The following is a 12083-nucleotide window of genomic DNA, read 5'->3' on the forward strand; positions in this document are numbered from 1 at the left end:
TCTAATTCCGCTTTATGTTATACTAGAGGCCCGGTGCATGAAAATTCATGCACTGGAGGGGGTTCCCTCAGTCAGGCCTGCCTCTTCTCACAGTCTAAGAGCCCTCAGGGGTGGGAGGCGACCTGGCGATCAGGGGAAGGCGATGCCCCATCACACCTTTGCTGCTGCCACTGCTGGCAGCATAAGCTTCGGCCAGCCCTGGTTACCTGAGGCTAGGGCAGCCCTGGGCTGCTGGGGGGCTGAGGAGTCTGGGAGACTCCGAAGGCATGGCTGAGGGGACTGGGCGCCGCCATCTTGTGGCTGTGGGTGCTACCATCATTGAAGGTGGGGCAGTCAATTAGCATATTCCCTCCTTATTGGCTGTGGGCACCGCCATCTTTATGATGGTGTGAGGGTCAACTAGCATATTCCCTCTTTATTAGATAGGATTATAAATTAGGTCCACATAGTCTAGTGCTACATTTGGCGAAAAAAAAAAAAATTAAACAAGGCTCACTTCCCTCTTTTTGTTAAAAAATTCACTCAATTCTAGTTACACCCAAGTGGATCTGAACAGGGATAAGGGAAATTTATATACCCTGAATGTGTAACATGTCTACGGCTTGCTTCTTACTTTAGAAGTAAATATATAAAAATACCCCTGAGTTCTGTTGCTGCTTAGGATGCAGAAAGCTTCAAGACAATACCATTTCCAAAGTAATAATGAAAGAAAAAGGATAATAATCTACAAAAATCATAACTTTTTATTGAGCTTATCACAGTTAGTTATGAGTCAAGTAAGCCAAATCCCAGAGAGAAACAATCCCTTTCAGTGAGATACGGGACACAAGAACTGTTTATCTGAGAGAACGGAAGAAAGATGTGAATGCTATACCAACAAGTAAAAAAAATTACCTAAAATTATAACACACTGTGAAAGAACAAAGCAGTTTCTGCAGGATCCCCTGCCCTTCCACCACTCTCTAAAAGTGACTGCTTTGCACTGGGGAGGAGGCCCCCATATTGCCCTAGAGAATATCTTTCTTAATTCTCCTTCCAAGTCCCAGCTTTGGCCACACTACTCCCAAGCACTTATAAGAAAGACTTATAGGAAAATGCTGTCCTTTGAGTGTAGATTTGCTCTGTGGTGAGGATCCTTGTCATGCTAATATCGCCTGCCAGTCCACATGCTGATGTCACAAGTTTTTACACATTTGGCCCTTTTCACCTTACCATTATCTATGGCAGATTCCTCTTTCTCCCGCTTTTTTGGGGATACACTCAGACAAGGGTCTTACATCTGCTATAAAGGATTTGAATTAGATCCTTTAGATTTCTTTGGCTCAGGAAACTGTTGGTGTCATTCATTGTGGTTGCTGTTTCACTTTGAATAGCTTTTCCTTACTAGATCTGTATAATCTATAAGCATTGACTAGAAAGTAACATTCAATTATTATTAAATGGTGACCCTTAAATTATTCTCCAACCTGTACCATCATATTCAGTTTTGACACATCACACTTATTTCATTATCCTGTTTTTAAAAATTGTTTTTCTTGACTCTAACAGGAGGCCCTTGCTCCCAGCCACAAACTGGATTTATAGCTGAAATACATCACAGTCAGCTTGGAAAAACAAGAAAAGCATAGCTTATTGGACATATTTTAACTAAGAAGCACTGAAGAAACAACATAGTGACTGCACCTATACAACAGCTCTCACGACGTGGTAGCAACTGAGCCTCACAGTTAGCTAGCCTGAAAGAAGAGTCCTCCCCAAAAAGGGACAACAACAACCTAGACTCGATCAAAACAAAAGAGTCCAAATAACCCAAAGAGGGACACACCTACAGCATATAGCTCAGAAGTACAAGGAAAACACACCTCTAGGTCCCACAGGACATTCATACAAAAGCCCACCCCACAAGACTGGGAGCCAGAGAAAATAGATCTAATGCATAGATTCAAGCACAAAGAGACAACTAAAATGGGGAGACAAAGAATAACCCCCAAATTAAAGAAAAGGAGGCATTTCCCAAAAAAAGACCTAGAAGAGACTGAGGCAAGCAAGTTATCAGATATAGATTTCAGAGTAATGGTTATAAAGATGATCAAGGAACTTAGGTGAGAATTACAAGAAACTGAATGGGAACCTCCAGGAACTTAATGGGAACCTCCAGGAACTTAATGGGAATTGCAAGAGACAGAGGAAGATAAAAATAAGTGGAAGAATATACTGTGTTCATGGATTGGTAGAATTAACATTATTAAAATGGTCATACTATCCAAAGAAATCTATAGATCCAATGCAATCCTTATTAAAATACCAACAGCATATTTCACAGATCTAGAACAAATACTCCAAAAACTCATACAGAACCAAAAAAGACCCAGAATAGCTGCAATAATGTTGAGAAAGAAGAACAAAGTTGGAAGGAACGCAATTCTGGATATCAAGTTATACTACAAAGCTACTATACTCAAAACAGCCTGGTATCGGCACAAAAATAGGCATATAGATCAATGGATCACAACAGAGAACCTAGAAATTGACCCAAGCAATTATGCTCAATTAATATTTTACACCTGTCAGAGTGGCTACCATCAATAAATCAACAAACAACAAGGGCTGGTGAGGATGTGGAGAAAAAGGAACCCTAGTACAGGGCTGGTTGGAATGCAGATTGGTACAACCTGAAAAACAGTGTGGAGTTTCCTCAAAACATTAAACGAGGAATATGGAGTGTGACATGTTGAAAGTGCATAACCAAACTTAGAAGCAACCAGTTACGAGAATAAATATTTCAGTATATAAGACAGAGCTTTATTATCTTTCATGTGGTCTTCAGACTGCTGGTTCCTTAGTCCCCTGGACCACCTTCCTGTCCTCACTCACGGTTTGTGGTCTGGTTGCCAGAAACCTGAACCTCAAACTCCAGAGTGCCTCAGAGTACAGGGTGAGGTCCTCCCTCACCCCAAGACATGTACCTGAACTTCAACCCTCGATTCAATGTACATGGGGACATCAACACCACTGTGCAACAGCAAATACAGTGGGGCCTGGAGGACTGAGCAGCGGGAGTCTACCTTCACCTTCCAGCCTGCAGGTGCATCTCCTTCGACCAGGCAGACCTGACCGTCAAGTTGCCAGATAGTTTTCCAAATGCCTTAACCCGGAGGCCACCAGCTACCTGGCGGCAGAGGGTGACTTCGAGATCAAGTGTGTGGACTGGGAGTGAAGCCCGCCAACCAATGGCCTCCAATAAAGGCAACTGCCTCTGTTCCCCTCTGAGAAAAAAAGAAAAGACAAAGCGTTACCGTCTTAACATAAAACACTCTATATAATGGTAAGAAAACATGACACCTCTAATGGGAAATGAGTAATGGACATAAACAAATAATTAATTACAATGAAAGCAAATGATAAAAATATCAAAATTGTGCTCTGACCAGTTTTCTCAGTGCTTAGAGCATCAGTCATGGACCAAAGTGTCTGGGGTTCAATTCCCAGTCAAGGGCACATACTTGGATGTAGGCTCAATCCACAGCCCCTGGGGTCAGGGTGCATCAGGAGGCAACCAATCGATGTGTCTCTCTCTCACATTGATATTTCTTTCTCTCTCTCTCCCCCACACCACTCTCTCTAAAAATCAATGGGAAAAATTATCCAGTTATTAGTTCACTAGTAAATAAAAAGACTAACATCAAGATGATATGTTATGCCTCTGAAGTTGGCACTAAAATTTTATTTCAGCCAGTGTCATAATGTTTGCAGAGAAAGATATATACTGTTGAGCTGTAAATTGACTGGAAGCCCAAGAGCAAGATCTCAAAAGGTTTGTTTTTTCCTGAGTCCAGTCACCTGCTTTGCTGACAGCTGTCCTCCCATGGCCTGGCCTTTGTCTGTGCTTGCACACTCCTGGTCCTCCTCCTCTTCTTAGAACAACACCAGTCCTGTTGGGTTAGGGCCCCTCTCTATGACCTCACTTAAAATTTATTACCTCAAAGGCCAGATCTCCAAATACAGTTGTCAAACTGGGGGTTAAGCTTCGACATATGGATTTTGGGACACAGTTCAATACCTTTCAACAAAATTTTGCTGGCCATTTGGGTCTTTTTATAAGAAGCGCTACTTCAAGTATTTTACCATTTTCCTATTTGTTTTTCTGCTTTTTTTTCTTATTGATTTGATAGCTCTTTGTACATTCTGCATATTTGGCCTTTGTTAAATATATGTATTGCAAATACCTTATTTTGTCTGTGGTTTACCTTTCACTCCTGAATGCTGTCTTTTGATAAACAGACATTTTTAATTTTAATATAGTCGAATTTATCAATGTTTTCCTTTCTGTTTGTTGTTTAATAAATATTTGCCTAGCAAGTGAATGACATTTTTTTCTGTTTATTCTAATAGCTTTATTGTTTTATCTTCCTCATTTACATCTGTGATCCACTTAGGATTGATTTATGTATAGGATGTGAGGGAGGTATCAAAAATAATATTTTCTGTGTGCATATCCATTTGATCCAGCATTTATTAAAAAGGCTAGCATTTCTTATCTTTTTGCAATGCCATCTTTGACAAGAATTAGATAACCATACATATTTTGGTCTGTTTCTGGACTCTAATTTTCTAGGTTTCAAGGTATCTTATTTATGTGTTAATAAATAAATATTTTAAAATACATACATTAAACAACATACTGAAATTTTAACAAATATTTTAGAAATTTTCATTGTTTTAAATTTTTGCTTCAATTTTTATAATAATTACAGACTCGTTTAATAACAGGAAAAATCAATACTGAAGACATTGTAGAATGTAAATTATTTGTTTCTTAGCATAAAAACACAATATTTTAATATGAATACTCTCCTAAAGAATATCATTATTTATTTCTGAAATTTGAATTCAAAATGGAATGGACTATTTACTCAGAGTTTGCTTGTTAAAATATGCCCTCTCTACACACACCTATATATGCACATATGACATGGTATACATTACACATTTATAATGATGGTTGTTACATGTTGGGAGGTCCCCAAGACCACCCTCAAATTCAATAATTCACCAGAAGGACTCACAGAACTTAGCAAAGCTGTTATATTCATGGTTATAGTTTATTACAGCAAACGGTACACAGTAAGAGCAGTAATGGTGAGAGGTACATAGAGCAGGACCCAGCAGAGGCCAGGAGTGGAGATGCCCATCATCCTCTCTCATTGGAGTCATATTGGCAGCGCTTGTTTCTCCCAGCAATAATGTGTACCAATATGCCACACCAGTTGGAATATTACCAACCAGGGAAGCTCACCTGATCCTTATTGTTCAGAAATCTTATTTGAGGTTGGTCAGACAGACTGCCCAGGGGACTGACTGACCTTGGTTCCAGCCCCTCCGGAAGCCAAGCTGAAACCACAAGGCCCACCATCAATCACACTGTTAGCGTAGAGAATTTGGTATGGCCCAGAGTCCCCAAGCAAACGAAGGTACTTTCCTCAGGCAGGACATTTTGAGGGGGAGATACTTCCCCGGAGTAGGAGGTAAAGGGCCAAACTCTTTCTTTAAGCAAGGTTAATCTTTTAATGCACAGTCTGTATAGGCATCTGTTCAGTTAGGTTATGCCAATTGTGCATGTCATAGATATACATGTCTATTTCTCTATCCTTTCGTGCAGGTTGATTCAGTGATCTAATAATAACCCCACAGAAATATGGCAAATTGACAAAATCGCTTCCTGATTTGGAAGATAAATTACCATTTAATTCCCTCATATTTTTTCTTTTTCTGCAATAGTTTCAAGCTTTCAATTAATACAATTCAATTTTAACAAAGTATAATTTTAATTTTAAAATATAATTTTATTAGTTGAAGTCTTGGGACTACTGCAGAAAATTTCATTGGTAATCAAGATTTAAGGGAACATCTGCAGTATTAATAATAACAAATGATGCTAGTAATTATTTAGATGTAGGTTTCTTATTCGAAGAATCAAGCAAAAGATATTCATTATCTTTATTGTCTTTCCATTTGCATTAGAACTATTATTTATGGCAATTAGAAGATAATGCATTTAAATATATACAAATCAGAAAAGATAATAAAATCTTTTATGCTGATGTCATTACCACTTATATTTCCTAATTCACTAATTCATAAAATTATTAGCAGTGTTAAAAAAAATTCTATTAAGATCTATTTGGCTTTATTGATTCATGAATGGGGTTAACATCTCATTTGGCAAGAAAAAGAGCACTCTGAAAGACTGTACAGAATGAAGGTTTTTATAGGAAGATGGGTTGGGAACGAGGGGTGGTTATTAGCAAAGGCAAAGAAAGGATTGTTTTTAGACCAGTACAACTTCCTTTCTTTGGTGGGGGGATAGACAAGGATTTTATCATGCAGATTACCTTTTTTCTCTGAGGGGTGGATAGTGCCTACATTACAGAATACCTCATTGGTGTTGACCAGAAAATTCCAGACTTAATAAGATTACAGTTCTGAGGAAGATCCAAACTGCAACCAGGTCAGGTAAGGCCATTTTGGGCCTGTGGTCTCCTCTTTAACAGTAGTTATTTTGGAATTTGATCTAATTTATCAATCATGAAGCATATTTTCTCAACTCTGAGCCTTTTCCTATGATTTGTATTTTATTTTGTACACTTAAATCTGTGCAAAGAATTTTGAAATGAGAAATAGACAGATGGCCGGATAAAACACTGAATCAGAGATAAAGGGAGGTTGTTAGGGTATTTCACAGAGATTAAGCAGGTGTTTTGGGGGTCCAGGGAACCAAAGTTCCAGGACCCACTGTGGGTTCTTGGCTTCAAATAGGAAATAATTCAATTTCAACCCAGCACAGAGTTTAAAGTGAAAGACAGCTTATGAGTGAAGTGGTGGCAGAGAGAGTGGCTACTCCACAGGCAGAGCACCTCTCTCTGGTGCTGTGGTCAGCAGACTGCACGTGTTATTTTGTGGAAGAGCCACACTCAAGGGGCCGCAGTTTGCCGACCACTGCCCTAGTGGGATTTACTTCTTTTATTGAGGCTCATTTAATTGAGGGGTAAAACATTCAATAAGGGAAGGGAATAGTCAGGATTTTTCCAGGAAAGGGGTGGAGACTGGAAAGGGGTGAAGGCTTCTCAGAAGGGCCCAGTGGACTTACCATTTCTGGGGTGTGTTGTTAACTATGCTAATGTATTACAATAAGCTTATAATGAGGCTAAGGGTTACCAAAAGGTGAAATTAGTTGTCATGTTGGGTCAAGCTTATATTCTGCTGGTTTTAAGTCATAAATCCTTCTTAGCATCTCCTTGATAGTCCTTATAGCCCTTATCAGACACAGCTGTTTTTCCACATACCCAATCTTAAAAACACTGTATCAAAGATAAGGGGATGTTGTTAGGATATTTAACAAAACCATTTCTAGATTGGGTCTTTTCCAAATGGACTAGCCTACTCTATGTAGACAAATGTATAATGTCTCATTTGGCTATGGTATCATTCGTAATTCATGAACAAATTTCAGTGTGTAATTTCACTAAATAAGAATTGTCAAGTCATTGTTTGCTTCTGAAGTACGAGTTTCTCAATTAATGAAAATAAATGCTTAATAGATATTACTTCCCACACTGGACGATAAACCTAATATGCAGGACAACCAATTATGAACAGCTGTAAAAGTTAGGGAACCAAAAGGAAAATCAGTAAAAGGCAAAGAGTATATTTAGAAACATCATGATTTTGGAAGGGAATGAATGAATCCAATGAATCCAGAACTGGAAATATAGGAGAAGGCTCATTCTACAAATGCTTTTATGAACCGGAGGCAGAAACTAATTTACATGTTAATTCTATGTAGGTTCTGAGCTGATCCAATCTACTTTTATGATTTAATTTGTAAATATCCTACACCTAGCCATCATTATAAGAACAGTCTTCACCCTATAACGTGGCAGCAGTATGGGCTCAGAATGAGCAGGTATTTAAATGTATTACCATCAAAGCATGGATTTCCATTGGCTAACTAATCTGGTAATTTGGGAAACAAATTCCATTATCTACATATTACACAATTTAAAAAGAAACATCTGATAGAGGCTCCAATATTCATTTCTCAATAATTGATGAAAAATACAGAAAATCAGTATTAAAAGTTTACATAGCATTGCAGAGCAACCTATCCTAATTGACATTTATGGAATATTTTTCCCAATGACAGCACATTCTGCTCAAGTGTACATGAAAGACTAACAAGGATTGAGCATATTCTGGGTGTAAAACAAATCTCAATCAATTTAAATGGATTCAATACAAAGTGTGCTCTTAATTCATATTGAATTAAATTAGAAATCAATTACATAAAGATACATAGAAAACAACCAAATATTTAGAAGCTAACTAGCACACATCAAGTAAGTCATAGTTCAAAGGAGAACTCAAAGAGAAAATTTGAGACTGGGGATGAAAATGAAAATGTTACATATCAAAATTTGTAGGATGTCACTATTCAAAGAGAAATTAAAAGCACAAAATGTTTGTATTTTATATTCAAAATAAGAAAGGTCTCAAATGAATAACCTTTACTTCTACCTTAAAATAACAGAGTAAAAGTAAAGCAAAGAAATATAGAATAAGCCAAATTAAGGAAATAATACATATTACAATAGAAATCAATGAAATAAAAACATAAAATCAATTGAGAAAATCAATGAAATACAAGTTCGTTCATTGAAAATATCAATACAATTTAATAAACCTTTAGTTGAGCTAAGCAGAGAGAAACACAAATCAGCAATATTGGTTCTGAGAGGTGACATCTTGACAAAATCTACAGATAATTAAAAGTATATTAAGGGCATAGTGTGAACAATTTAATGCCTAATGAGGCAAAATGGACAATTTTCTTGAAATGTAGAAAGTATTAAAGTTTGTTTCAAAAGAAATACAGAAAGCATGTCCAGAATGTGAAGTAACAACCTGTAAAATTCTGTTTCTTAATGAAAGCATTGATAATTTCAAAATAAGCTTTTTCAGAATTTGGAAAATTAACCAAAGTCTTTCAATAATCTGACAAATGGATATTAAAGAAAACTGTTGAATTAAATGAATAATTATACATCTGATTAATATAAATGAGAACCTCTGTTAGGTAATATTCTGCCTGCATGCTTATCAGTATGATTACTAAACAGTATTCCAACATAATTTAATCCAGCATATAACTTATAAGCAAATATTATAGGCAAGATCTTGAGCTAAACCCTGGGAGTAAGAATGATGAATAAACAATAACCACGAGCATCCATGATCTACCAGACCACATCCTTACATTTTGTGATCAGAAGCAAGCTGACTATGAATAAAAATAAGGGCAGAAGTGCTAGCTGGGGTAATAAATTGTAAATCTAGTACAAGAAGATTCAAAGTCCTGTAAGCTTCATGAAAAGATGACATGTGAAGTGGACACTGAGAGATGTAAAACATTCCGATGGCTCAAATCTGAAAGCTCAGAAGGAGGGAGGAGGAAGTATTTTAACCTGAGAGATCATCAGCAACCCACCCCCATGCTTTTGAAGTAAATTTTTTTATATTTTATTGAATAAGTGAGATGAGATTTTAGCTCCATGAATCAAAAATAATATCTATACTAATAATAGAGGAATATGCAAATTGTCCAGGATGCTGTCACAGTAACAGTAACAACCAAACAGCAGGCTGCGTGGGGTGACCGGGCCAGCAACGGGGTTACTGAGGGACAACCAAACGACTGAACAGCAGGCTGCGTGGGGTGACCGGGCCGGCAGGGGGGTTAGTGAGGGACAACCAAATGACTGAACAGCAGGCTGCGTGGGGTGACCGGGCCGGCAGGGGGGTTAGTGAGGGACAACCAAACGACTGAACAGCAGGCTGCGTGGGGTGACCGGGCCGGCAGGGGGGTTAGTGAGGGACAACCAAATGACTGAACAGCAGGCTGCGTGGGGTGACCGGGCCGGCAGGGGGGTTAGTGAGTGACGACCAAATGACTGAACAGCAGGCTGAGTGGGGTGACCGGGCCCACAGCGGGGTTAGTGAGGGACAACCAAACGACTGAACAGCAGGCTGCGTGGGGTGACCAGGCAGCAGGGGGAGCAGTAAGGGGCGACCAGGCTGGCAGGGGGGGGCAGTTAGGGGCAACCAGGCCAGCAGAGGGGGGCAGTTGGGGGCGACCAGGCCAGCAGAGGGAGGCAGTAAGGGGAGACCAGGCCAGCGGGGGGGCAGTTAGGGGTGACCAGGCCAGTGGGGGGGGGGCAGTTAGGGGTAACCAGGATGGCAGGCAGAGGTGGTTAGGGTAATCAGACTGGCAAGGGGGGGCAGTTAGTGGCGATCAGGTAGGCAGGCAGGTGAGCATTTAGGAGCCAGTTGTCCCGGATTCTGAGAGGGATGTCCAACTGCTGGTTTAGGCCCAATCCTGGATTGGAGAGGGTACACGCTGGGCCTGTGCATGAATTTCATGCACCGGGCCTCTAGGTGAATAATAATAAACATATGCCAAGTAGTGCTGATCATTAAAAAATATCCTGAGGAATAAATCACAATCCTTATTTTGCAAGACAATTACCAACTACATAAAAATGTAAGCAGATGATATAGTATTGTGTGGCAAATGCTCTTATATGTGTATGAACAAGTCAAAAATACCCAGCCTGTGTGGGGGGTGGGGGAGAACATGAAGGAGAGTTCAGGGACTGTTTCTGCAAGGAGGTAATATTTAAAGTGAGACCCAAGGCATAAATGAGAATTAGCCAGGGGCCTGCTTAAGGGTTGTGACTACAGTATGGAGGGTAAAGGCAGCAGGGGCTGCAGGTAGTTAAGAATGTCCAGCTAAATCCAACAGAATTTGCAGCTGTAGTAAGGCTGCTGAGAAGCACTGCGGTGAAATCAGTTAAGGCCTTTTGAGCAATACTGTTGCAGAAAGTCACATCACATGACAACAGACCCATTACCATACTTGAGGTGGTGTGATCAGGAACTAATCATTCGCCAAACATTCTTTACCAGCAGTGACGCTTGGACTTAAATATGTAGACTATAGTTGTAGATATGTAATAATTATTTATGTCGATGAAATTACTTCCGTGGTTTTTCCAACATATGGCCTGTTCGCTAAAATTTGTTAAAAATAGCAGTGAATGAATAGCAAAAATATAACCTGTTAATTTAATTATAAGCAAATCTTGGTTAAAAGCATTCTAAAACTGACAGGGTGTTAATTTTCACATATGACATACGGACTGGAAATTTTGTCTATTAAATCAAGGTCTGCAAAATCAAGGGTTTACTGTACTACCTTCCAATAAATGAGGCTGCTATGATTTGCAATGAGTTTATAAACCTCTACAAAAGAATTGCTTAGACAGGTACTGTCCCATAGAAATATAATGTCAGTCAAATATTTAATTTAAAAGTTTTCTAGTAGTCACATTAACAAGTAAAAAGAAACTGAACAAATTAATTTTAGCAATATATTTTGTTTAATTCAATATATCCAAAGTATTATCATGTCAACTTGTAACCAACATACACATTGTTAATGTAATATTTTACATTCATTTACTGTTTTGAAACATGGTGTGTATTTTGTGCTTACTGAGTATCTTAATTCACATAAGTACACTGCATATCCTCAATAGCCCAATGTGGCTAGCAGCTACATAATGGATAGTGCTGAGTTAGACATGGAGAAACATTAGCATTACCTCGTCCTGTAGCAAGGGCAATGTGGCAATATGGTCCTCAACATGTTCAGTCTTCTATCCTTCCTAGTATCCCATACCTCTTCTCTTCCCCCCCCCCGTCCTCCGTCCCCCCCCCCCCCATCCTTTGCCAGTCCTGCCCATCAACCATTCCACAATGTTTCTTGAGCATCTACTATATCTCAGGTGGTGGTCTAGTCACTAAAGAAACAACAATACAAACAGACTTTCTGCCACCATCATGCTTATAATACAAACAGGTTTTCTGCCACCGTCATGCTTATTCTACTGGTTATATTGCTCTAATTCTGTACCAGTATTGGTCAAAGAAGCAAAAGTACTGATAACAATACAGAGTAAGCTATT

At 39.0% G+C, this 12083-nt stretch overlaps 1 pseudogene; it reads left to right on the forward strand.

The window, feature by feature from the left end:
- The first annotated feature begins 266 nt into the window (after positions 1-266).
- On the forward strand, positions 267-3217 carry LOC132240200 (galectin-1-like; annotated as a pseudogene).
- The last annotated feature ends 8866 nt before the right edge of the window (positions 3218-12083 follow it).

This window comes from Myotis daubentonii, chromosome 8 (genome assembly GCF_963259705.1).
Source record: "Myotis daubentonii chromosome 8, mMyoDau2.1, whole genome shotgun sequence".
Taxonomy (NCBI): Eukaryota; Metazoa; Chordata; class Mammalia; order Chiroptera; family Vespertilionidae; genus Myotis; species Myotis daubentonii.